The sequence below is a fragment of the Coffea arabica genome, chromosome 5e (genome assembly GCF_036785885.1).
Source record: "Coffea arabica cultivar ET-39 chromosome 5e, Coffea Arabica ET-39 HiFi, whole genome shotgun sequence".
Lineage (NCBI taxonomy): Eukaryota > Viridiplantae > Streptophyta > Magnoliopsida > Gentianales > Rubiaceae > Coffea > Coffea arabica.
Genome location: NC_092318.1, coordinates 24755192 through 24779470, shown reverse-complemented (window position 1 = coordinate 24779470; position 24279 = coordinate 24755192). Strand labels below are relative to the sequence as shown.

The following is a 24279-nucleotide window of genomic DNA, read 5'->3' as shown; positions in this document are numbered from 1 at the left end:
TCATGGGATAATTGGATAGTAGGGCTTTAATAAATGATAATCTTCAAATAAAAAGAAATTTTTAAGAAAACGTGAGGAATTTTCCAATTCCAGTAATTAAAATTAGGGTTTCAATTAAAATATGAGAGATTTAGGAAAACCGGTTAGTCACAAGTAAACTAGGGTTTTTGGCTACAATATTAGGGTTTCTAGTCTTTTAAACCAAAATAAGGTTTTAAATCAACCCAAAGAAATACACTTTAATATTTTCTTCACAAACAACCTCCTAATATTCTGGATGTTACAATCTCCCCTCCTTAAAAGAATTTCGTTCTCGAAATTCATACATGCACTTCGAATAACATAGGGTATTTTCCTTATATATTCGTTTCCGACTCTCAGGTCTCACTATAGCCAAAACTGAGTTAAATAGTAGGATCCAAGTGTGCCATCTCACAGATTCACTGGAACTCAAGTGATAGCCTGTCAGGCAGATCAACAGATCAGGGTAAGTAACTAAACACAAGTAATAATCTAACCATATACCGGTTGGTTGAAAAATCGAATGAGACGGACGGGAGGGTAGAACATAATCGGGGCAATATCTTAAAATGACATCAAGGAAGCATAACCAAGGGAAGAAGAAAGAAATCGGTCTTTGGCGAGACTTTCTCGACATATACTACAACCTAATCATCCTCTATAGGAACCCTAGCCAAACTATTACTCGATTCGTCCATGAAAACACTCCTGGGTGTTCAGGTACAAGAATCCACAATAAGGTAATTCACAACTCGAGCCGGCCGGTCCCAAGAGTAAATTACCCATATTAGAGATTCCTACCCAGCATACATATCTAAGGTCCCCAACAATAGACAATTGTTCCACACTTAACAAGTCAATCCCCACAGTCCAAGAACCTTCTCCCGGCACGAGCTCGATAGGAGCTCTGATACCATCTGTGACGACCCCACCTTTCCCTAAGGCGTACCAAAGGGTTCGGCAGACCGCCTGCCCAGCTCTCGCCAGGACTCACTCACTATCTCAATCGAGTCACGTACACACATCCATGAACCATAAATAACATTCCCAATTCAAGCTTATAATTTACATTAATAGAAATCGAAGTACAAAGTCTCAATACACCAAACTAGTTCAGAACGTATACAATCCAAGTACAACATGTTTCATTCGAGGAATAGCGCGAGTACAAGACCAAAAAGTCAAAAGTCAAACAAAAGGCTACGCTAGTCTTTTACAAGTCTCACGCATCACTCGTACCCCTGAAAGGAAAACAAATGGAGTGGAATGAGCTAAGAGCCCAGTGAGGTTCCAAATAGCAAATTGACCATTATTTATAAGTACGAGTTTTCGATATAGCAAAGTAACGAGCATAAAGTGTTCATAAAGTGTTCATAAATGTGAACAGTAGCACGTCAAGTAGCAATCTTAAAATGAGCGCATGTAGAAAATTTTTCAAAAGAAACAATAATCCAATAAACAATAATCATTCCAAAGTATAAGGATACGGATGACTCTCAGGGGTCAAATTCCCATTGCATTACCAGAAGCTTGATCCCGTAGTAGTTGACACTCCGTCAACTTTCAAGTAAGTAACCAATCCAGTAGAACACCACTTAAACGACTCTCCGTCCACCGTTCAACCCCCAGCTGGGCCCAAAATCCTCAAGAACACGGGTGGTAATACTCGAGTATACCGATTAGTCGAGGAGATATCACTCCACTCGACGATACAAGAGACCCAGGGTTCGTTACCCAATCGACCAAGCCCTTGCCGGCTCGACTAGAGTAACTCGCCACAGGGTTTCTGGAATTCCAGGAAGTGCGCGCATCATAAACAAGTATATCAAGTCAATTGCAACAATAAACAAGTATATCACGTAAGGGCAAGTGCGATAAAGTACACTCTTGCCCTTACAATTCACGTATATAACATGTAATCAGATTGGTCACGTATCAAGTTCAAGTATCAAGTTCAATTCGGTATTTGAAAGCACTCACCCAAAAGATATAGTGCTACTGGTCACTTTCAGGTTATACTCCGAGTTCGGAGTCCAAATCTGCGATAAAACTCAATTTGAGAACTTTGAAACATGACTAGAGTTCGAAACTTAGACGTTTCGTTCAATAAGAATCAAGAAATTGAAATTCACTTGGAGAATACTCGTGAGATACTCGCTCACTTTTTAAATGATAAAACTTTGTAACATTTATACTTGAAATGGTCATGCGAGTCGAAAGTACAAGGGAAAACGTACTTTGAGCAATCATTATTTCATTTCTCAAGGGTACAAGTTCGGCCAAGTCCTTACTTATATACCTCGAACAAGAAGACTCAAGTACCCTAGATGGTTCAAGTACTATTCATATCAACTCGACCCAAGTCGCAAGTGTATTTATATAGTCCTCGAGCGTAAATTTGGGCAGCATGCCCTTTGTGTTTACCTAATTTTCCAGCCATTTAGGCTTCATTATTTTTCTTCAACAACAGCCCAACAACATACATATCAGCAATTTATGTCAAGAGCCGTTCCATAGGCTCACAATATCATAACAACAAGAACCGCATCAAGTACAAGTGCAGAAATTCAATGTGGCACAAGACAGATTTGACGTATACAAGCGGAAATAACTTATCCAAGGCTACACTTATCGGATTAATACGAAACCTGTGCCATTTCGAAGCTAAGACACAAAGCTACAACATTTATGAAGGTCACTTAGTCCATTTCCTAATGTAACTTAGTAAAAATCTCAGACTACTAAACCAGAAACCAATTCATCGGCTGTTTAAACGCATTATGCTGTAGCGGACCTAACTCAGTGTACACAAGTCCGAATCAGGTTTTCTTTGAGGCATTTTAAAGCTACTTCAGAACACTACAACTTTTATGTTTTGGCCCAGAGCTAAATCAGAATGGATCCTGATCAAAAATCGTGATAAACTGGACTGAACTGAAGAAACGGACTGCTGGGGAAATTCTTAAAACAACAAGGGTATTTTGGACTTTTCACGACCTCCGTTGCTCCGATTGAGCTGAAATTTTACAGGAACCTATAAAATGCCATTCTCTACAACTTTCCTTCTTTGACCAAAGGCCAATTCGGCCTCTAACATATAGGTACAATTTCGGACAGAATGCTTGGGAAATTTTCCAGAAATCTGGAATTTTTAGCTCTAAGTGTAATTTCCTCAAATTTCTGGTTCTAATCACCACTAAACAACCTTATATAACCTTAATTGCAACATTTACACATCATACATCACATTGAGCAGAAAATCAGAACCCCTAGTTCATCAAATAAATTGGGGAAAACCTCTAAATCATGCTAATCATCCATGATTCCACCACTATAATCAAACTACTAACTTAATTTAACAAAATCAAAAGCAAAACTTAGAGAGATGAGTTCTCTTACCTTGGTTAGAAGTCTCTAAAAGCAGCCCCAAGCTTTCCTTTTCCAAAATTTCACCACCAAACACTAACTAACCACTCAAAGACAAGATTAATCGGTTTCTTTTGTTTGATTTCTCACTTTGTTGGTGGATTGAAGAAGAAATGGAGAAGAGTTTTGTTTTTCCTCTCTTGTTCTTACTCACTCTCTCTCTCTCGGCTCTTAGCAGCAGAAAATGAAGAGAAATGAAGCTGATTTTTGTCTTATAAGGAGTAAGAAGGTTAGAGTTAATTAAGACCACAATTTGGCTAACACTTGGACAATTCTTAGCCACTAATTTTTCTCTTTCTTCCCCTTGCTTATAAGCCACAAATTTCGGTCCCCTTAGCTGTAATATAAGAAGATATTTTGGCTCAAATATCAATAAGCTTGTGGTGCAAGAAAGTGGTGGTCCAGTGGTGCGTTCAAACGGTAGTGCGCGGGACCCGCCGGTTCGCGCCGTTTTTCTTAAAAACTCACGTACTAGGGTTTTTACTTCCCATTCACTAACCTTATTTTACTGCTACTACTCACATATTATTTTTCACTTAAAAGTCACTTTTAATCTCCAAATTTAATCCTTACTCTGTACCGAAAATTCATCCGGCGAAAAATCGCAAAAACCCTAATTTTACTCCAAACTTGAAACCAAAGCGTAAAACCTTATTTTCTAGGTTTATTTACACTTATCATGGGATAATTGGATAGTAGGGCTTTAATAAATGATAATCTTCAAATAAAAAGAAATTTTTAAGAAAACGTGAGGAATTTTCCAATTCCAGTAATTAAAATTAGGGTTTCAATTAAAATATGAGAGATTTAGGAAAACCGGTTAGTCACAAGTAAACTAGGGTTTTTGGCTACAATATTAGGGTTTCTAGTCTTTTAAACCAAAATAAGGTTTTAAATCAACCCAAAGAAATACACTTTAATATTTTCTTCACAAACAACCTCCTAATATTCTGGATGTTACAATCTCCCCTCCTTAAAAGAATTTCGTTCTCGAAATTCATACATGCACTTCGAATAACATAGGGTATTTTCCTTATATATTCGTTTCCGACTCTCAGGTCTCACTATAGCCAAAACTGAGTTAAATAGTAGGATCCAAGTGTGCCATCTCACAGATTCACTGGAACTCAAGTGATAGCCTGTCAGGCAGATCAACAGATCAGGGTAAGTAACTAAACACAAGTAATAATCTAACCATATACCGGTTGGTTGAAAAATCGAATGAGACGGACGGGAGGGTAGAACATAATCGGGGCAATATCTTAAAATGACATCAAGGAAGCATAACCAAGGGAAGAAGAAAGAAATCGGTCTTTGGCGAGACTTTCTCGACATATACTACAACCTAATCATCCTCTATAGGAACCCTAGCCAAACTATTACTCGATTCGTCCATGAAAACACTCCTGGGTGTTCAGGTACAAGAATCCACAATAAGGTAATTCACAACTCGAGCCGGCCGGTCCCAAGAGTAAATTACCCATATTAGAGATTCCTACCCAGCATACATATCTAAGGTCCCCAACAATAGACAATTGTTCCACACTTAACAAGTCAATCCCCACAGTCCAAGAACCTTCTCCCGGCACGAGCTCGATAGGAGCTCTGATACCATCTGTGACGACCCCACCTTTCCCTAAGGCGTACCAAAGGGTTCGGCAGACCGCCTGCCCAGCTCTCGCCAGGACTCACTCACTATCTCAATCGAGTCACGTACACACATCCATGAACCATAAATAACATTCCCAATTCAAGCTTATAATTTACATTAATAGAAATCGAAGTACAAAGTCTCAATACACCAAACTAGTTCAGAACGTATACAATCCAAGTACAACATGTTTCATTCGAGGAATAGCGCGAGTACAAGACCAAAAAGTCAAAAGTCAAACAAAAGGCTACGCTAGTCTTTTACAAGTCTCACGCATCACTCGTACCCCTGAAAGGAAAACAAATGGAGTGGAATGAGCTAAGAGCCCAGTGAGGTTCCAAATAGCAAATTGACCATTATTTATAAGTACGAGTTTTCGATATAGCAAAGTAACGAGCATAAAGTGTTCATAAAGTGTTCATAAATGTGAACAGTAGCACGTCAAGTAGCAATCTTAAAATGAGCGCATGTAGAAAATTTTTCAAAAGAAACAATAATCCAATAAACAATAATCATTCCAAAGTATAAGGATACGGATGACTCTCAGGGGTCAAATTCCCATTGCATTACCAGAAGCTTGATCCCGTAGTAGTTGACACTCCGTCAACTTTCAAGTAAGTAACCAATCCAGTAGAACACCACTTAAACGACTCTCCGTCCACCGTTCAACCCCCAGCTGGGCCCAAAATCCTCAAGAACACGGGTGGTAATACTCGAGTATACCGATTAGTCGAGGAGATATCACTCCACTCGACGATACAAGAGACCCAGGGTTCGTTACCCAATCGACCAAGCCCTTGCCGGCTCGACTAGAGTAACTCGCCACAGGGTTTCTGGAATTCCAGGAAGTGCGCGCATCATAAACAAGTATATCAAGTCAATTGCAACAATAAACAAGTATATCACGTAAGGGCAAGTGCGATAAAGTACACTCTTGCCCTTACAATTCACGTATATAACATGTAATCAGATTGGTCACGTATCAAGTTCAAGTATCAAGTTCAATTCGGTATTTGAAAGCACTCACCCAAAAGATATAGTGCTACTGGTCACTTTCAGGTTATACTCCGAGTTCGGAGTCCAAATCTGCGATAAAACTCAATTTGAGAACTTTGAAACATGACTAGAGTTCGAAACTTAGACGTTTCGTTCAATAAGAATCAAGAAATTGAAATTCACTTGGAGAATACTCGTGAGATACTCGCTCACTTTTTAAATGATAAAACTTTGTAACATTTATACTTGAAATGGTCATGCGAGTCGAAAGTACAAGGGAAAACGTACTTTGAGCAATCATTATTTCATTTCTCAAGGGTACAAGTTCGGCCAAGTCCTTACTTATATACCTCGAACAAGAAGACTCAAGTACCCTAGATGGTTCAAGTACTATTCATATCAACTCGACCCAAGTCGCAAGTGTATTTATATAGTCCTCGAGCGTAAATTTGGGCAGCATGCCCTTTGTGTTTACCTAATTTTCCAGCCATTTAGGCTTCATTATTTTTCTTCAACAACAGCCCAACAACATACATATCAGCAATTTATGTCAAGAGCCGTTCCATAGGCTCACAATATCATAACAACAAGAACCGCATCAAGTACAAGTGCAGAAATTCAATGTGGCACAAGACAGATTTGACGTATACAAGCGGAAATAACTTATCCAAGGCTACACTTATCGGATTAATACGAAACCTGTGCCATTTCGAAGCTAAGACACAAAGCTACAACATTTATGAAGGTCACTTAGTCCATTTCCTAATGTAACTTAGTAAAAATCTCAGACTACTAAACCAGAAACCAATTCATCGGCTGTTTAAACGCATTATGCTGTAGCGGACCTAACTCAGTGTACACAAGTCCGAATCAGGTTTTCTTTGAGGCATTTTAAAGCTACTTCAGAACACTACAACTTTTATGTTTTGGCCCAGAGCTAAATCAGAATGGATCCTGATCAAAAATCGTGATAAACTGGACTGAACTGAAGAAACGGACTGCTGGGAAATTCTTAAAACAACAAGGGTATTTTGGACTTTTCACGACCTCCGTTGCTCCGATTGAGCTGAAATTTTACAGGCACCTATAAAATGCCATTCTCTACAACTTTCCTTCTTTGACCAAAGGCCAATTCGGCCTCTAACATATAGGTACAATTTCGGACAGAATGCTTGGGAAATTTTCCAGAAATCTGGAATTTTTAGCTCTAAGTGTAATTTCCTCAAATTTCTGGTTCTAATCACCACTAAACAACCTTATATAACCTTAATTGCAACATTTACACATCATACATCACATTGAGCAGAAAATCAGAACCCCTAGTTCATCAAATAAATTGGGGAAAACCTCTAAATCATGCTAATCATCCATGATTCCACCACTATAATCAAACTACTAACTTAATTTAACAAAATCAAAAGCAAAACTTAGAGAGATGAGTTCTCTTACCTTGGTTAGAAGTCTCTAAAAGCAGCCCCAAGCTTTCCTTTTCCAAACTTTCACCACCAAACACTAACTAACCACTCAAAGACAAGATTAATCGGTTTCTTTTGTTTGATTTCTCACTTTGTTGGTGGATTGAAGAAGAAATGGAGAAGAGTTTTGTTTTTCCTCTCTTGTTCTTACTCTCTCTCTCTCTCGGCTCTTAGCAGCAGAAAATGAAGAGAAATGAAGCTGATTTTTGTCTTATAAGGAGTAAGAAGGTTAGAGTTAATTAAGACCACAATTTGGCTAACACTTGGACAATTCTTAGCCACTAATTTTTCTCTTTCTTCCCCTTGCTTATAAGCCACAAATTTCGGTCCCCTTAGCTGTAATATAAGAAGATATTTTGGCTCAAATATCAATAAGCTTGTGGTGCAAGAAAGTGGTGGTCCAGTGGTGCGTTCAAACGGTAGTGCGCGGGACCCGCCGGTTCGCGCCGTTTTTCTTAAAAACTCACGTACTAGGGTTTTTACTTCCCATTCACTAACCTTATTTTACTGCTACTACTCACATATTATTTTTCACTTAAAAGTCACTTTTAATCTCCAAATTTAATCCTTACTCTGTACCGAAAATTCATCCGGCGAAAAATCGCAAAAACCCTAATTTTACTCCAAACTTGAAACCAAAGCGTAAAACCTTATTTTCTAGGTTTATTTACACTTATCATGGGATAATTGGATAGTAGGGCTTTAATAAATGATAATCTTCAAATAAAAAGAAATTTTTAAGAAAACGTGAGGAATTTTCCAATTCCAGTAATTAAAATTAGGGTTTCAATTAAAATATGAGAGATTTAGGAAAACCGGTTAGTCACAAGTAAACTAGGGTTTTTGGCTACAATATTAGGGTTTCTAGTCTTTTAAACCAAAATAAGGTTTTAAATCAACCCAAAGAAATACACTTTAATATTTTCTTCACAAACAACCTCCTAATATTCTGGATGTTACAATCTCCCCTCCTTAAAAGAATTTCGTTCTCGAAATTCATACATGCACTTCGAATAACATAGGGTATTTTCCTTATATATTCGTTTCCGACTCTCAGGTCTCACTATAGCCAAAACTGAGTTAAATAGTAGGATCCAAGTGTGCCATCTCACAGATTCACTGGAACTCAAGTGATAGCCTGTCAGGCAGATCAACAGATCAGGGTAAGTAACTAAACACAAGTAATAATCTAACCATATACCGGTTGGTTGAAAAATCGAATGAGACGGACGGGAGGGTAGAACATAATCGGGGCAATATCTTAAAATGACATCAAGGAAGCATAACCAAGGGAAGAAGAAAGAAATCGGTCTTTGGCGAGACTTTCTCGACATATACTACAACCTAATCATCCTCTATAGGAACCCTAGCCAAACTATTACTCGATTCGTCCATGAAAACACTCCTGGGTGTTCAGGTACAAGAATCCACAATAAGGTAATTCACAACTCGAGCCGGCCGGTCCCAAGAGTAAATTACCCATATTAGAGATTCCTACCCAGCATACATATCTAAGGTCCCCAACAATAGACAATTGTTCCACACTTAACAAGTCAATCCCCACAGTCCAAGAACCTTCTCCCGGCACGAGCTCGATAGGAGCTCTGATACCATCTGTGACGACCCCACCTTTCCCTAAGGCGTACCAAAGGGTTCGGCAGACCGCCTGCCCAGCTCTCGCCAGGACTCACTCACTATCTCAATCGAGTCACGTACACACATCCATGAACCATAAATAACATTCCCAATTCAAGCTTATAATTTACATTAATAGAAATCGAAGTACAAAGTCTCAATACACCAAACTAGTTCAGAACGTATACAATCCAAGTACAACATGTTTCATTCGAGGAATAGCGCGAGTACAAGACCAAAAAGTCAAAAGTCAAACAAAAGGCTACGCTAGTCTTTTACAAGTCTCACGCATCACTCGTACCCCTGAAAGGAAAACAAATGGAGTGGAATGAGCTAAGAGCCCAGTGAGGTTCCAAATAGCAAATTGACCATTATTTATAAGTACGAGTTTTCGATATAGCAAAGTAACGAGCATAAAGTGTTCATAAAGTGTTCATAAATGTGAACAGTAGCACGTCAAGTAGCAATCTTAAAATGAGCGCATGTAGAAAATTTTTCAAAAGAAACAATAATCCAATAAACAATAATCATTCCAAAGTATAAGGATACGGATGACTCTCAGGGGTCAAATTCCCATTGCATTACCAGAAGCTTGATCCCGTAGTAGTTGACACTCCGTCAACTTTCAAGTAAGTAACCAATCCAGTAGAACACCACTTAAACGACTCTCCGTCCACCGTTCAACCCCCAGCTGGGCCCAAAATCCTCAAGAACACGGGTGGTAATACTCGAGTATACCGATTAGTCGAGGAGATATCACTCCACTCGACGATACAAGAGACCCAGGGTTCGTTACCCAATCGACCAAGCCCTTGCCGGCTCGACTAGAGTAACTCGCCACAGGGTTTCTGGAATTCCAGGAAGTGCGCGCATCATAAACAAGTATATCAAGTCAATTGCAACAATAAACAAGTATATCACGTAAGGGCAAGTGCGATAAAGTACACTCTTGCCCTTACAATTCACGTATATAACATGTAATCAGATTGGTCACGTATCAAGTTCAAGTATCAAGTTCAATTCGGTATTTGAAAGCACTCACCCAAAAGATATAGTGCTACTGGTCACTTTCAGGTTATACTCCGAGTTCGGAGTCCAAATCTGCGATAAAACTCAATTTGAGAACTTTGAAACATGACTAGAGTTCGAAACTTAGACGTTTCGTTCAATAAGAATCAAGAAATTGAAATTCACTTGGAGAATACTCGTGAGATACTCGCTCACTTTTTAAATGATAAAACTTTGTAACATTTATACTTGAAATGGTCATGCGAGTCGAAAGTACAAGGGAAAACGTACTTTGAGCAATCATTATTTCATTTCTCAAGGGTACAAGTTCGGCCAAGTCCTTACTTATATACCTCGAACAAGAAGACTCAAGTACCCTAGATGGTTCAAGTACTATTCATATCAACTCGACCCAAGTCGCAAGTGTATTTATATAGTCCTCGAGCGTAAATTTGGGCAGCATGCCCTTTGTGTTTACCTAATTTTCCAGCCATTTAGGCTTCATTATTTTTCTTCAACAACAGCCCAACAACATACATATCAGCAATTTATGTCAAGAGCCGTTCCATAGGCTCACAATATCATAACAACAAGAACCGCATCAAGTACAAGTGCAGAAATTCAATGTGGCACAAGACAGATTTGACGTATACAAGCGGAAATAACTTATCCAAGGCTACACTTATCGGATTAATACGAAACCTGTGCCATTTCGAAGCTAAGACACAAAGCTACAACATTTATGAAGGTCACTTAGTCCATTTCCTAATGTAACTTAGTAAAAATCTCAGACTACTAAACCAGAAACCAATTCATCGGCTGTTTAAACGCATTATGCTGTAGCGGACCTAACTCAGTGTACACAAGTCCGAATCAGGTTTTCTTTGAGGCATTTTAAAGCTACTTCAGAACACTACAACTTTTATGTTTTGGCCCAGAGCTAAATCAGAATGGATCCTGATCAAAAATCGTGATAAACTGGACTGAACTGAAGAAACGGACTGCTGGGAAATTCTTAAAACAGCAAGGGTATTTTGGACTTTTCACGACCTCCGTTGCTCCGATTGAGCTGAAATTTTACAGGCACCTATAAAATGCCATTCTCTACAACTTTCCTTCTTTGACCAAAGGCCAATTCGGCCTCTAACATATAGGTACAATTTCGGACAGAATGCTTGGGAAATTTTCCAGAAATCTGGAATTTTTAGCTCTAAGTGTAATTTCCTCAAATTTCTGGTTCTAATCACCACTAAACAACCTTATATAACCTTAATTGCAACATTTACACATCATACATCACATTGAGCAGAAAATCAGAACCCCTAGTTCATCAAATAAATTGGGGAAAACCTCTAAATCATGCTAATCATCCATGATTCCACCACTATAATCAAACTACTAACTTAATTTAACAAAATCAAAAGCAAAACTTAGAGAGATGAGTTCTCTTACCTTGGTTAGAAGTCTCTAAAAGCAGCCCCAAGCTTTCCTTTTCCAAACTTTCACCACCAAACACTAACTAACCACTCAAAGACAAGATTAATCGGTTTCTTTTGTTTGATTTCTCACTTTGTTGGTGGATTGAAGAAGAAATGGAGAAGAGTTTTGTTTTTCCTCTCTTGTTCTTACTCTCTCTCTCTCTCGGCTCTTAGCAGCAGAAAATGAAGAGAAATGAAGCTGATTTTTGTCTTATAAGGAGTAAGAAGGTTAGAGTTAATTAAGACCACAATTTGGCTAACACTTGGACAATTCTTAGCCACTAATTTTTCTCTTTCTTCCCCTTGCTTATAAGCCACAAATTTCGGTCCCCTTAGCTGTAATATAAGAAGATATTTTGGCTCAAATATCAATAAGCTTGTGGTGCAAGAAAGTGGTGGTCCAGTGGTGCGTTCAAACGGTAGTGCGCGGGACCCGCCGGTTCGCGCCGTTTTTCTTAAAAACTCACGTACTAGGGTTTTTACTTCCCATTCACTAACCTTATTTTACTGCTACTACTCACATATTATTTTTCACTTAAAAGTCACTTTTAATCTCCAAATTTAATCCTTACTCTGTACCGAAAATTCATCCGGCGAAAAATCGCAAAAACCCTAATTTTACTCCAAACTTGAAACCAAAGCGTAAAACCTTATTTTCTAGGTTTATTTACACTTATCATGGGATAATTGGATAGTAGGGCTTTAATAAATGATAATCTTCAAATAAAAAGAAATTTTTAAGAAAACGTGAGGAATTTTCCAATTCCAGTAATTAAAATTAGGGTTTCAATTAAAATATGAGAGATTTAGGAAAACCGGTTAGTCACAAGTAAACTAGGGTTTTTGGCTACAATATTAGGGTTTCTAGTCTTTTAAACCAAAATAAGGTTTTAAATCAACCCAAAGAAATACACTTTAATATTTTCTTCACAAACAACCTCCTAATATTCTGGATGTTACAATCTCCCCTCCTTAAAAGAATTTCGTTCTCGAAATTCATGCATGCACTTCGAATAACATAGGGTATTTTCCTTATATATTCGTTTCCGACTCTCAGGTCTCACTATAGCCAAAACTGAGTTAAATAGTAGGATCCAAGTGTGCCATCTCACAGATTCACTGGAACTCAAGTGATAGCCTGTCAGGCAGATCAACAGATCAGGGTAAGTAACTAAACACAAGTAATAATCTAACCATATACCGGTTGGTTGAAAAATCGAATGAGACGGACGGGAGGGTAGAACATAATCGGGGCAATATCTTAAAATGACATCAAGGAAGCATAACCAAGGGAAGAAGAAAGAAATCGGTCTTTGGCGAGACTTTCTCGACATATACTACAACCTAATCATCCTCTATAGGAACCCTAGCCAAACTATTACTCGATTCGTCCATGAAAACACTCCTGGGTGTTCAGGTACAAGAATCCACAATAAGGTAATTCACAACTCGAGCCGGCCGGTCCCAAGAGTAAATTACCCATATTAGAGATTCCTACCCAGCATACATATCTAAGGTCCCCAACAATAGACAATTGTTCCACACTTAACAAGTCAATCCCCACAGTCCAAGAACCTTCTCCCGGCACGAGCTCGATAGGAGCTCTGATACCATCTGTGACGACCCCACCTTTCCCTAAGGCGTACCAAAGGGTTCGGCAGACCGCCTGCCCAGCTCTCGCCAGGACTCACTCACTATCTCAATCGAGTCACGTACACACATCCATGAACCATAAATAACATTCCCAATTCAAGCTTATAATTTACATTAATAGAAATCGAAGTACAAAGTCTCAATACACCAAACTAGTTCAGAACGTATACAATCCAAGTACAACATGTTTCATTCGAGGAATAGCGCGAGTACAAGACCAAAAAGTCAAAAGTCAAACAAAAGGCTACGCTAGTCTTTTACAAGTCTCACGCATCACTCGTACCCCTGAAAGGAAAACAAATGGAGTGGAATGAGCTAAGAGCCCAGTGAGGTTCCAAATAGCAAATTGACCATTATTTATAAGTACGAGTTTTCGATATAGCAAAGTAACGAGCATAAAGTGTTCATAAAGTGTTCATAAATGTGAACAGTAGCACGTCAAGTAGCAATCTTAAAATGAGCGCATGTAGAAAATTTTTCAAAAGAAACAATAATCCAATAAACAATAATCATTCCAAAGTATAAGGATACGGATGACTCTCAGGGGTCAAATTCCCATTGCATTACCAGAAGCTTGATCCCGTAGTAGTTGACACTCCGTCAACTTTCAAGTAAGTAACCAATCCAGTAGAACACCACTTAAACGACTCTCCGTCCACCGTTCAACCCCCAGCTGGGCCCAAAATCCTCAAGAACACGGGTGGTAATACTCGAGTATACCGATTAGTCGAGGAGATATCACTCCACTCGACGATACAAGAGACCCAGGGTTCGTTACCCAATCGACCAAGCCCTTGCCGGCTCGACTAGAGTAACTCGCCACAGGGTTTCTGGAATTCCAGGAAGTGCGCGCATCATAAACAAGTATATCAAGTCAATTGCAACAATAAACAAGTATATCACGTAAGGGCAAGTGCGATAAAGTACACTCTTGCCCTTACAATTCACGTATATAACATGTAATCAGATTGGTCACGTATCAAGTTCAAGTATCAAGTTCAATTCGGTATTTGAAAGCACTCACCCAAAAGATATAGTGCTACTGGTCACTTTCAGGTTATACTCCGAGTTCGGAGTCCAAATCTGCGATAAAACTCAATTTGAGAACTTTGAAACATGACTAGAGTTCGAAACTTAGACGTTTCGTTCAATAAGAATCAAGAAATTGAAATTCACTTGGAGAATACTCGTGAGATACTCGCTCACTTTTTAAATGATAAAACTTTGTAACATTTATACTTGAAATGGTCATGCGAGTCGAAAGTACAAGGGAAAACGTACTTTGAGCAATCATTATTTCATTTCTCAAGGGTACAAGTTCGGCCAAGTCCTTACTTATATACCTCGAACAAGAAGACTCAAGTACCCTAGATGGTTCAAGTACTATTCATATCAACTCGACCCAAGTCGCAAGTGTATTTATATAGTCCTCGAGCGTAAATTTGGGCAGCATGCCCTTTGTGTTTACCTAATTTTCCAGCCATTTAGGCTTCATTATTTTTCTTCAACAACAGCCCAACAACATACATATCAGCAATTTATGTCAAGAGCCGTTCCATAGGCTCACAATATCATAACAACAAGAACCGCATCAAGTACAAGTGCAGAAATTCAATGTGGCACAAGACAGATTTGACGTATACAAGCGGAAATAACTTATCCAAGGCTACACTTATCGGATTAATACGAAACCTGTGCCATTTCGAAGCTAAGACACAAAGCTACAACATTTATGAAGGTCACTTAGTCCATTTCCTAATGTAACTTAGTAAAAATCTCAGACTACTAAACCAGAAACCAATTCATCGGCTGTTTAAACGCATTATGCTGTAGCGGACCTAACTCAGTGTACACAAGTCCGAATCAGGTTTTCTTTGAGGCATTTTAAAGCTACTTCAGAACACTACAACTTTTATGTTTTGGCCCAGAGCTAAATCAGAATGGATCCTGATCAAAAATCGTGATAAACTGGACTGAACTGAAGAAACGGACTGCTGGGAAATTCTTAAAACAGCAAGGGTATTTTGGACTTTTCACGACCTCCGTTGCTCCGATTGAGCTGAAATTTTACAGGCACCTATAAAATGCCATTCTATACAACTTTCCTTCTTTGACCAAAGGCCAATTCGGCCTCTAACATATAGGTACAATTTCGGACAGAATGCTTGGGAAATTTTCCAGAAATCTGGAATTTTTAGCTCTAAGTGTAATTTCCTCAAATTTCTGGTTCTAATCACCACTAAACAACCTTATATAACCTTAATTGCAACATTTACACATCATACATCACATTGAGCAGAAAATCAGAACCCCTAGTTCATCAAATAAATTGGGGAAAACCTCTAAATCATGCTAATCATCCATGATTCCACCACTATAATCAAACTACTAACTTAATTTAACAAAATCAAAAGCAAAACTTAGAGAGATGAGTTCTCTTACCTTGGTTAGAAGTCTCTAAAAGCAGCCCCAAGCTTTCCTTTTCCAAACTTTCACCACCAAACACTAACTAACCACTCAAAGACAAGATTAATCGGTTTCTTTTGTTTGATTTCTCACTTTGTTGGTGGATTGAAGAAGAAATGGAGAAGAGTTTTGTTTTTCCTCTCTTGTTCTTACTCTCTCTCTCTCTCGGCTCTTAGCAGCAGAAAATGAAGAGAAATGAAGCTGATTTTTGTCTTATAAGGAGTAAGAAGGTTAGAGTTAATTAAGACCACAATTTGGCTAACACTTGGACAATTCTTAGCCACTAATTTTTCTCTTTCTTCCCCTTGCTTATAAGCCACAAATTTCGGTCCCCTTAGCTGTAATATAAGAAGATATTTTGGCTCAAATATCAATAAGCTTGTGGTGCAAGAAAGTGGTGGTCCAGTGGTGCGTTCAAACGGTAGTGCGCGGGACCCGCCGGTTCGCGCCGTTTTTCTTAAAAACTCACGTACTAGGGTTTTTACTTCCCATTCACTAACCTTATTTTACTGCTACTACTCACATATTATTTTTCACTTAAAAGTCACTTTTAATCTCCAAATTTAATCCTTACTCTGTACCGAAAATTCATCCGGCGAAAAATCGCAAAAACCCTAATTTTACTCCAAACTTGAAACCAAAGCGTAAAACCTTATTTTCTAGGTTTATTTACACTTATCATGGGATAATTGGATAGTAGGGCTTTAATAAATGATAATCTTCAAATAAAAAGAAATTTTTAAGAAAACGTGAGGAATTTTCCAATTCCAGTAATTAAAATTAGGGTTTCAATTAAAATATGAGAGATTTAGGAAAACCGGTTAGTCACAAGTAAACTAGGGTTTTTGGCTACAATATTAGGGTTTCTAGTCTTTTAAACCAAAATAAGGTTTTAAATCAACCCAAAGAAATACACTTTAATATTTTCTTCACAAACAACCTCCTAATATTCTGGATGTTACAATCTCCCCTCCTTAAAAGAATTTCGTTCTCGAAATTCATACATGCACTTCGAATAACATAGGGTATTTTCCTTATATATTCGTTTCCGACTCTCAGGTCTCACTATAGCCAAAACTGAGTTAAATAGTAGGATCCAAGTGTGCCATCTCACAGATTCACTGGAACTCAAGTGATAGCCTGTCAGGCAGATCAACAGATCAGGGTAAGTAACTAAACACAAGTAATAATCTAACCATATACCGGTTGGTTGAAAAATCGAATGAGACGGACGGGAGGGTAGAACATAATCGGGGCAATATCTTAAAATGACATCAAGGAAGCATAACCAAGGGAAGAAGAAAGAAATCGGTCTTTGGCGAGACTTTCTCGACATATACTACAACCTAATCATCCTCTATAGGAACCCTAGCCAAACTATTACTCGATTCGTCCATGAAAACACTCCTGGGTGTTCAGGTACAAGAATCCACAATAAGGTAATTCACAACTCGAGCCGGCCGGTCCCAAGAGTAAATTACCCATATTAGAGATTCCTACCCAGCATACATATCTAAGGTCCCCAACAATAGACAATTGTTCCACACTTAACAAGTCAATCCCCACAGTCCAAGAACCTTCTCCCGGCACGAGCTCGATAGGAGCTCTGATACCATCTGTGACGACCCCACCTTTCCCTAAGGCGTACCAAAGGGTTCGGCAGACCGCCTGCCCAGCTCTCGCCAGGACTCACTCACTATCTCAATCGAGTCACGTACACACATCCATGAACCATAAATAACATTCCCAATTCAAGCTTATAATTTACATTAATAGAAATCGAAGTACAAAGTCTCAATACACCAAACTAGTTCAGAACGTATACAATCCAAGTACAACATGTTTCATTCGAGGAATAGCGCGAGTACAAGACCAAAAAGTCAAAAGTCAAACAAAAGGCTACGCTAGTCTTTTACAAGTCTCACGCATCACTCGTACCCCTGAAAGGAAAACAAATGGAGTGGAATGAGCTAAGAGCCCAGTGAGGTTCCAAATAGCAAATTGACCATTATTTATAAGTACGAGTTTTCGATATAGCAAAGTAACGAGCATAAAGTGTTCATAAAGTGTTCATAAATGTGAACAGTAGCACGTCAAGTAGCAATCTTAAAATGAGCGCATGTAGAAAATTTTTCAAAAGAAACAATAATCCAATAAACAATAATCATTCCAAAGTATAAGGATACGGATGACTCTCAGGGGTCAAATTCCCATTGCATTACCAGAAGCTTGATCCCGTAGTAGTTGACACTCCGTCAACTTTCAAGTAAGTAACCAATCCAGTAGAACACCACTTAAACGACTCTCCGTCCACCGTTCAACCCCCAGCTGGGCCCAAAATCCTCAAGAACACGGGTGGTAATACTCGAGTATACCGATTAGTCGAGGAGATATCACTCCACTCGACGATACAAGAGACCCAGGGTTCGTTACCCAATCGACCAAGCCCTTGCCGGCTCGACTAGAGTAACTCGCCACAGGGTTTCTGGAATTCCAGGAAGTGCGCGCATCATAAACAAGTATATCAAGTCAATTGCAACAATAAACAAGTATATCACGTAAGGGCAAGTGCGATAAAGTACACTCTTGCCCTTACAATTCACGTATATAACATGTAATCAGATTGGTCACGTATCAAGTTCAAGTATCAAGTTCAATTCGGTATTTGAAAGCACTCACCCAAAAGATATAGTGCTACTGGTCACTTTCAGGTTATACTCCGAGTTCGGAGTCCAAATCTGCGATAAAACTCAATTTGAGAACTTTGAAACATGACTAGAGTTCGAAACTTAGACGTTTCGTTCAATAAGAATCAAGAAATTGAAATTCACTTGGAGAATACTCGTGAGATACTCGCTCACTTTTTAAATGATAAAACTTTGTAACATTTATACTTGAAATGGTCATGCGAGTCGAAAGTACAAGGGAAAACGTACTTTGAGCAATCATTATTTCATTTCTCAAGGGTACAAGTTCGGCCAAGTCCTTACTTATATACCTCGAACAAGAAGACTCAAGTACCCTAGATGGTTCAAGTACTATTCATATCAACTCGACCCAAGTCGCAAGTGTATTTATATAGTCCTCGAGCGTAAATTTGGGCAGCATGCCCTTTGTGTTTACCTAATTTTCCAGCCATTTAGGCTTCATTATTTTTCTTCAACAACAGCCCAACAACATACATATCAGCAATTTATGTCAAGAGCCGTTCCATAGGCTCACAATATCATAACAACAAGAACCGCATCAAGTACAAGTGCAGAAATTCAATGTGGCACAAGACAGATTTGACGTATACAAGCGGAAATAACTTATCCAAGGCTACACTTATCGGATTAATACGAAACCTGTGCCATTTCGAAGCTAAGACACAAAGCTACAACATTTATGAAGGTCACTTAGTCCATTTCCTAATGTAACTTAGTAAAAATCTCAGACTACTAAACCAGAAACCAATTCATCGGCTGTTTAAACGCATTATGCTGTAGCGGACCTAACTCAGTGTACACAAGTCCGAATCAGGTTTTCTTTGAGGCATTTTAAAGCTACTTCAGAACACTACAACTTTTATGTTTTGGCCCAGAGCTAAATCAGAATGGATCCTGATCAAAAATCGTGATAAACTGGACTGAACTGAAGAAACGGACTGCTGGGAAATTCTTAAAACAGCAAGGGTATTTTGGACTTTTCACGACCTCCGTTGCTCCGATTGAGCTGAAATTTTACAGGCACCTATAAAATGCCATTCTATACAACTTTCCTTCTTTGACCAAAGGCCAATTCGGCCTCTAACATATAGGTACAATTTCGGACAGAATGCTTGGGAAATTTTCCAGAAATCTGGAATTTTTAGCTCTAAGTGTAATTTCCTCAAATTTCTGGTTCTAATCACCACTAAACAACCTTATATAACCTTAATTGCAACATTTACACATCATACATCACATTGAGCAGAAAATCAGAACCCCTAGTTCATCAAATAAATTGGGGAAAACCTCTAAATCATGCTAATCATCCATGATTCCACCACTATAATCAAACTACTAACTTAATTTAACAAAATCAAAAGCAAAACTTAGAGAGATGAGTTCTCTTACCTTGGTTAGAAGTCTCTAAAAGCAGCCCCAAGCTTTCCTTTTCCAAACTTTCACCACCAAACACTAACTAACCACTCAAAGACAAGATTAATCGGTTTCTTTTGTTTGATTTCTCACTTTGTTGGTGGATTGAAGAAGAAATGGAGAAGAGTTTTGTTTTTCCTCTCTTGTTCTTACTCTCTCTCTCTCTCGGCTCTTAGCAGCAGAAAATGAAGAGAAATGAAGCTGATTTTTGTCTTATAAGGAGTAAGAAGGTTAGAGTTAATTAAGACCACAATTTGGCTAACACTTGGACAATTCTTAGCCACTAATTTTTCTCTTTCTTCCCCTTGCTTATAAGCCACAAATTTCGGTCCCCTTAGCTGTAATATAAGAAGATATTTTGGCTCAAATATCAATAAGCTTGTGGTGCAAGAAAGTGGTGGTCCAGTGGTGCGTTCAAACGGTAGTGCGCGGGACCCGCCGGTTCGCGCCGTTTTTCTTAAAAACTCACGTACTAGGGTTTTTACTTCCCATTCACTAACCTTATTTTACTGCTACTACTCACATATTATTTTTCACTTAAAAGTCACTTTTAATCTCCAAATTTAATCCTTACTCTGTACCGAAAATTCATCCGGCGAAAAATCGCAAAAACCCTAATTTTACTCCAAACTTGAAACCAAAGCGTAAAACCTTATTTTCTAGGTTTATTTACACTTATCATGGGATAATTGGATAGTAGGGCTTTAATAAATGATAATCTTCAAATAAAAAGAAATTTTTAAGAAAACGTGAGGAATTTTCCAATTCCAGTAATTAAAATTAGGGTTTCAATTAAAATATGAGAGATTTAGGAAAACCGGTTAGTCACAAGTAAACTAGGGTTTTTGGCTACAATATTAGGGTTTCTAGTCTTTTAAACCAAAATAAGGTTTTAAATCAACCCAAAGAAATACACTTTAATATTTTCTTCACAAACAACCTCCTAATATTCTGGATGTTACAATCTCCCCTCCTTAAAAGAATTTCGTTCTCGAAATTCATACATGCACTTCGAATAACATAGGGTATTTTCCTTATATATTCGTTTCCGACTCTCAGGTCTCACTATAGCCAAAACTGAGTTAAATAGTAGGATCCAAGTGTGCCATCTCACAGATTCACTGGAACTCAAGTGATAGCCTGTCAGGCAGATCAACAGATCAGGGTAAGTAACTAAACACAAGTAATAATCTAACCATATACCGGTTGGTTGAAAAATCGAATGAGACGGACGGGAGGGTAGAACATAATCGGGGCAATATCTTAAAATGACATCAAGGAAGCATAACCAAGGGAAGAAGAAAGAAATCGGTCTTTGGCGAGACTTTCTCGACATATACTACAACCTAATCATCCTCTATAGGAACCCTAGCCAAACTATTACTCGATTCGTCCATGAAAACACTCCTGGGTGTTCAGGTACAAGAATCCACAATAAGGTAATTCACAACTCGAGCCGGCCGGTCCCAAGAGTAAATTACCCATATTAGAGATTCCTACCCAGCATACATATCTAAGGTCCCCAACAATAGACAATTGTTCCACACTTAACAAGTCAATCCCCACAGTCCAAGAACCTTCTCCCGGCACGAGCTCGATAGGAGCTCTGATACCATCTGTGACGACCCCACCTTTCCCTAAGGCGTACCAAAGGGTTCGGCAGACCGCCTGCCCAGCTCTCGCCAGGACTCACTCACTATCTCAATCGAGTCACGTACACACATCCATGAACCATAAATAACATTCCCAATTCAAGCTTATAATTTACATTAATAGAAATCGAAGTACAAAGTCTCAATACACCAAACTAGTTCAGAACGTATACAATCCAAGTACAACATGTTTCATTCGAGGAATAGCGCGAGTACAAGACCAAAAAGTCAAAAGTCAAACAAAAGGCTACGCTAGTCTTTTACAAGTCTCACGCATCACTCGTACCCCTGAAAGGAAAACAAATGGAGTGGAATGAGCTAAGAGCCCAGTGAGGTTCCAAATAGCAAATTGACCATTATTTATAAGTACGAGTTTTCGATATAGCAAAGTAACGAGCATAAAGTGTTCATAAAGTGTTCATAAATGTGAACAGTAGCACGTCAAGTAGCAATCTTAAAATGAGCGCATGTAGAAAATTTTTCAAAAGAAACAATAATCCAATAAACAATAATCATTCCAAAGTATAAGGATACGGATGACTCTCAGGGGTCAAATTCCCATTGCATTACCAGAAGCTTGATCCCGTAGTAGTTGACACTCCGTCAACTTTCAAGTAAGTAACCAATCCAGTAGAACACCACTTAAACGACTCTCCGTCCACCGTTCAACCCCCAGCTGGGCCCAAAATCCTCAAGAACACGGGTGGTAATACTCGAGTATACCGATTAGTCGAGGAGATATCACTCCACTCGACGATACAAGAGACCCAGGGTTCGTTACCCAATCGACCAAGCCCTTGCCGGCTCGACTAGAGTAACTCGCCACAGGGTTTCTGGAATTCCAGGAAGTGCGCGCATCATAAACAAGTATATCAAGTCAATTGCAACAATAAACAAGTATATCACGTAAGGGCAAGTGCGATAAAGTACACTCTTGCCCTTACAATTCACGTATATAACATGTAATCAGATTGGTCACGTATCAAGTTCAAGTATCAAGTTCAATTCGGTATTTGAAAGCACTCACCCAAAAGATATAGTGCTACTGGTCACTTTCAGGTTATACTCCGAGTTCGGAGTCCAAATCTGCGATAAAACTCAATTTGAGAACTTTGAAACATGACTAGAGTTCGAAACTTAGACGTTTCGTTCAATAAGAATCAAGAAATTGAAATTCACTTGGAGAATACTCGTGAGATACTCGCTCACTTTTTAAATGATAAAACTTTGTAACATTTATACTTGAAATGGTCATGCGAGTCGAAAGTACAAGGGAAAACGTACTTTGAGCAATCATTATTTCATTTCTCAAGGGTACAAGTTCGGCCAAGTCCTTACTTATATACCTCGAACAAGAAGACTCAAGTACCCTAGATGGTTCAAGTACTATTCATATCAACTCGACCCAAGTCGCAAGTGTATTTATATAGTCCTCGAGCGTAAATTTGGGCAGCATGCCCTTTGTGTTTACCTAATTTTCCAGCCATTTAGGCTTCATTATTTTTCTTCAACAACAGCCCAACAACATACATATCAGCAATTTATGTCAAGAGCCGTTCCATAGGCTCACAATATCATAACAACAAGAACCGCATCAAGTACAAGTGCAGAAATTCAATGTGGCACAAGACAGATTTGACGTATACAAGCGGAAATAACTTATCCAAGGCTACACTTATCGGATTAATACGAAACCTGTGCCATTTCGAAGCTAAGACACAAAGCTACAACATTTATGAAGGTCACTTAGTCCATTTCCTAATGTAACTTAGTAAAAATCTCAGACTACTAAACCAGAAACCAATTCATCGGCTGTTTAAACGCATTATGCTGTAGCGGACCTAACTCAGTGTACACAAGTCCGAATCAGGTTTTCTTTGAGGCATTTTAAAGCTACTTCAGAACACTACAACTTTTATGTTTTGGCCCAGAGCTAAATCAGAATGGATCCTGATCAAAAATCGTGATAAACTGGACTGAACTGAAGAAACGGACTGCTGGGAAATTCTTAAAACAGCAAGGGTATTTTGGACTTTTCACGACCTCCGTTGCTCCGATTGAGCTGAAATTTTACAGGCACCTATAAAATGCCATTCTATACAACTTTCCTTCTTTGACCAAAGGCCAATTCGGCCTCTAACATATAGGTACAATTTCGGACAGAATGCTTGGGAAATTTTCCAGAAATCTGGAATTTTTAGCTCTAAGTGTAATTTCCTCAAATTTCTGGTTCTAATCACCACTAAACAACCTTATATAACCTTAATTGCAACATTTACACATCATACATCACATTGAGCAGAAAATCAGAACCCCTAGTTCATCAAATAAATTGGGGAAAACCTCTAAATCATGCTAATCATCCATGATTCCACCACTATAATCAAACTACTAACTTAATTTAACAAAATCAAAAGCAAAACTTAGAGAGATGAGTTCTCTTACCTTGGTTAGAAGTCTCTAAAAGCAGCCCCAAGCTTTCCTTTTCCAAACTTTCACCACCAAACACTAACTAACCACTCAAAGACAAGATTAATCGGTTTCTTTTGTTTGATTTCTCACTTTGTTGGTGGATTGAAGAAGAAATGGAGAAGAGTTTTGTTTTTCCTCTCTTGTTCTTACTCTCTCTCTCTCTCGGCTCTTAGCAGCAGAAAATGAAGAGAAATGAAGCTGATTTTTGTCTTATAAGGAGTAAGA

General features: G+C 38.6%; 5 long non-coding RNA genes across 5 annotated transcripts; all 5 read right to left on the bottom strand.

Moving 5' to 3' along the window:
- Nucleotides 1-5184: 5184 nt before the first annotated feature.
- LOC140006238 (uncharacterized) lies at nucleotides 5185-7731 on the bottom strand. Its single transcript, XR_011813874.1, has 2 exons — nucleotides 7544-7731; nucleotides 5185-5386 (listed from the first exon to the last, which is right to left on the bottom strand). It is a non-coding gene; the product is annotated as an uncharacterized lncRNA (long non-coding RNA).
- A 1574-nt stretch (nucleotides 7732-9305) lies between these two features.
- Nucleotides 9306-11852, bottom strand: LOC140006237 (uncharacterized). The gene is made up of 2 exons (XR_011813873.1): nucleotides 11665-11852; nucleotides 9306-9507 (listed from the first exon to the last, which is right to left on the bottom strand). It is a non-coding gene; the product is annotated as an uncharacterized lncRNA (long non-coding RNA).
- A 1574-nt stretch (nucleotides 11853-13426) lies between these two features.
- LOC140006236 (uncharacterized) lies at nucleotides 13427-15973 on the bottom strand. The gene is made up of 2 exons (XR_011813872.1): nucleotides 15786-15973; nucleotides 13427-13628 (listed from the first exon to the last, which is right to left on the bottom strand). It is a non-coding gene; the product is annotated as an uncharacterized lncRNA (long non-coding RNA).
- A 1574-nt stretch (nucleotides 15974-17547) lies between these two features.
- On the bottom strand, nucleotides 17548-20094 carry LOC140006235 (uncharacterized). The gene is made up of 2 exons (XR_011813871.1): nucleotides 19907-20094; nucleotides 17548-17749 (listed from the first exon to the last, which is right to left on the bottom strand). It is a non-coding gene; the product is annotated as an uncharacterized lncRNA (long non-coding RNA).
- A 1574-nt stretch (nucleotides 20095-21668) lies between these two features.
- LOC140006234 (uncharacterized) lies at nucleotides 21669-24215 on the bottom strand. Its single transcript, XR_011813869.1, has 2 exons — nucleotides 24028-24215; nucleotides 21669-21870 (listed from the first exon to the last, which is right to left on the bottom strand). It is a non-coding gene; the product is annotated as an uncharacterized lncRNA (long non-coding RNA).
- Between the last annotated feature and the right edge of the window lie 64 nt (nucleotides 24216-24279).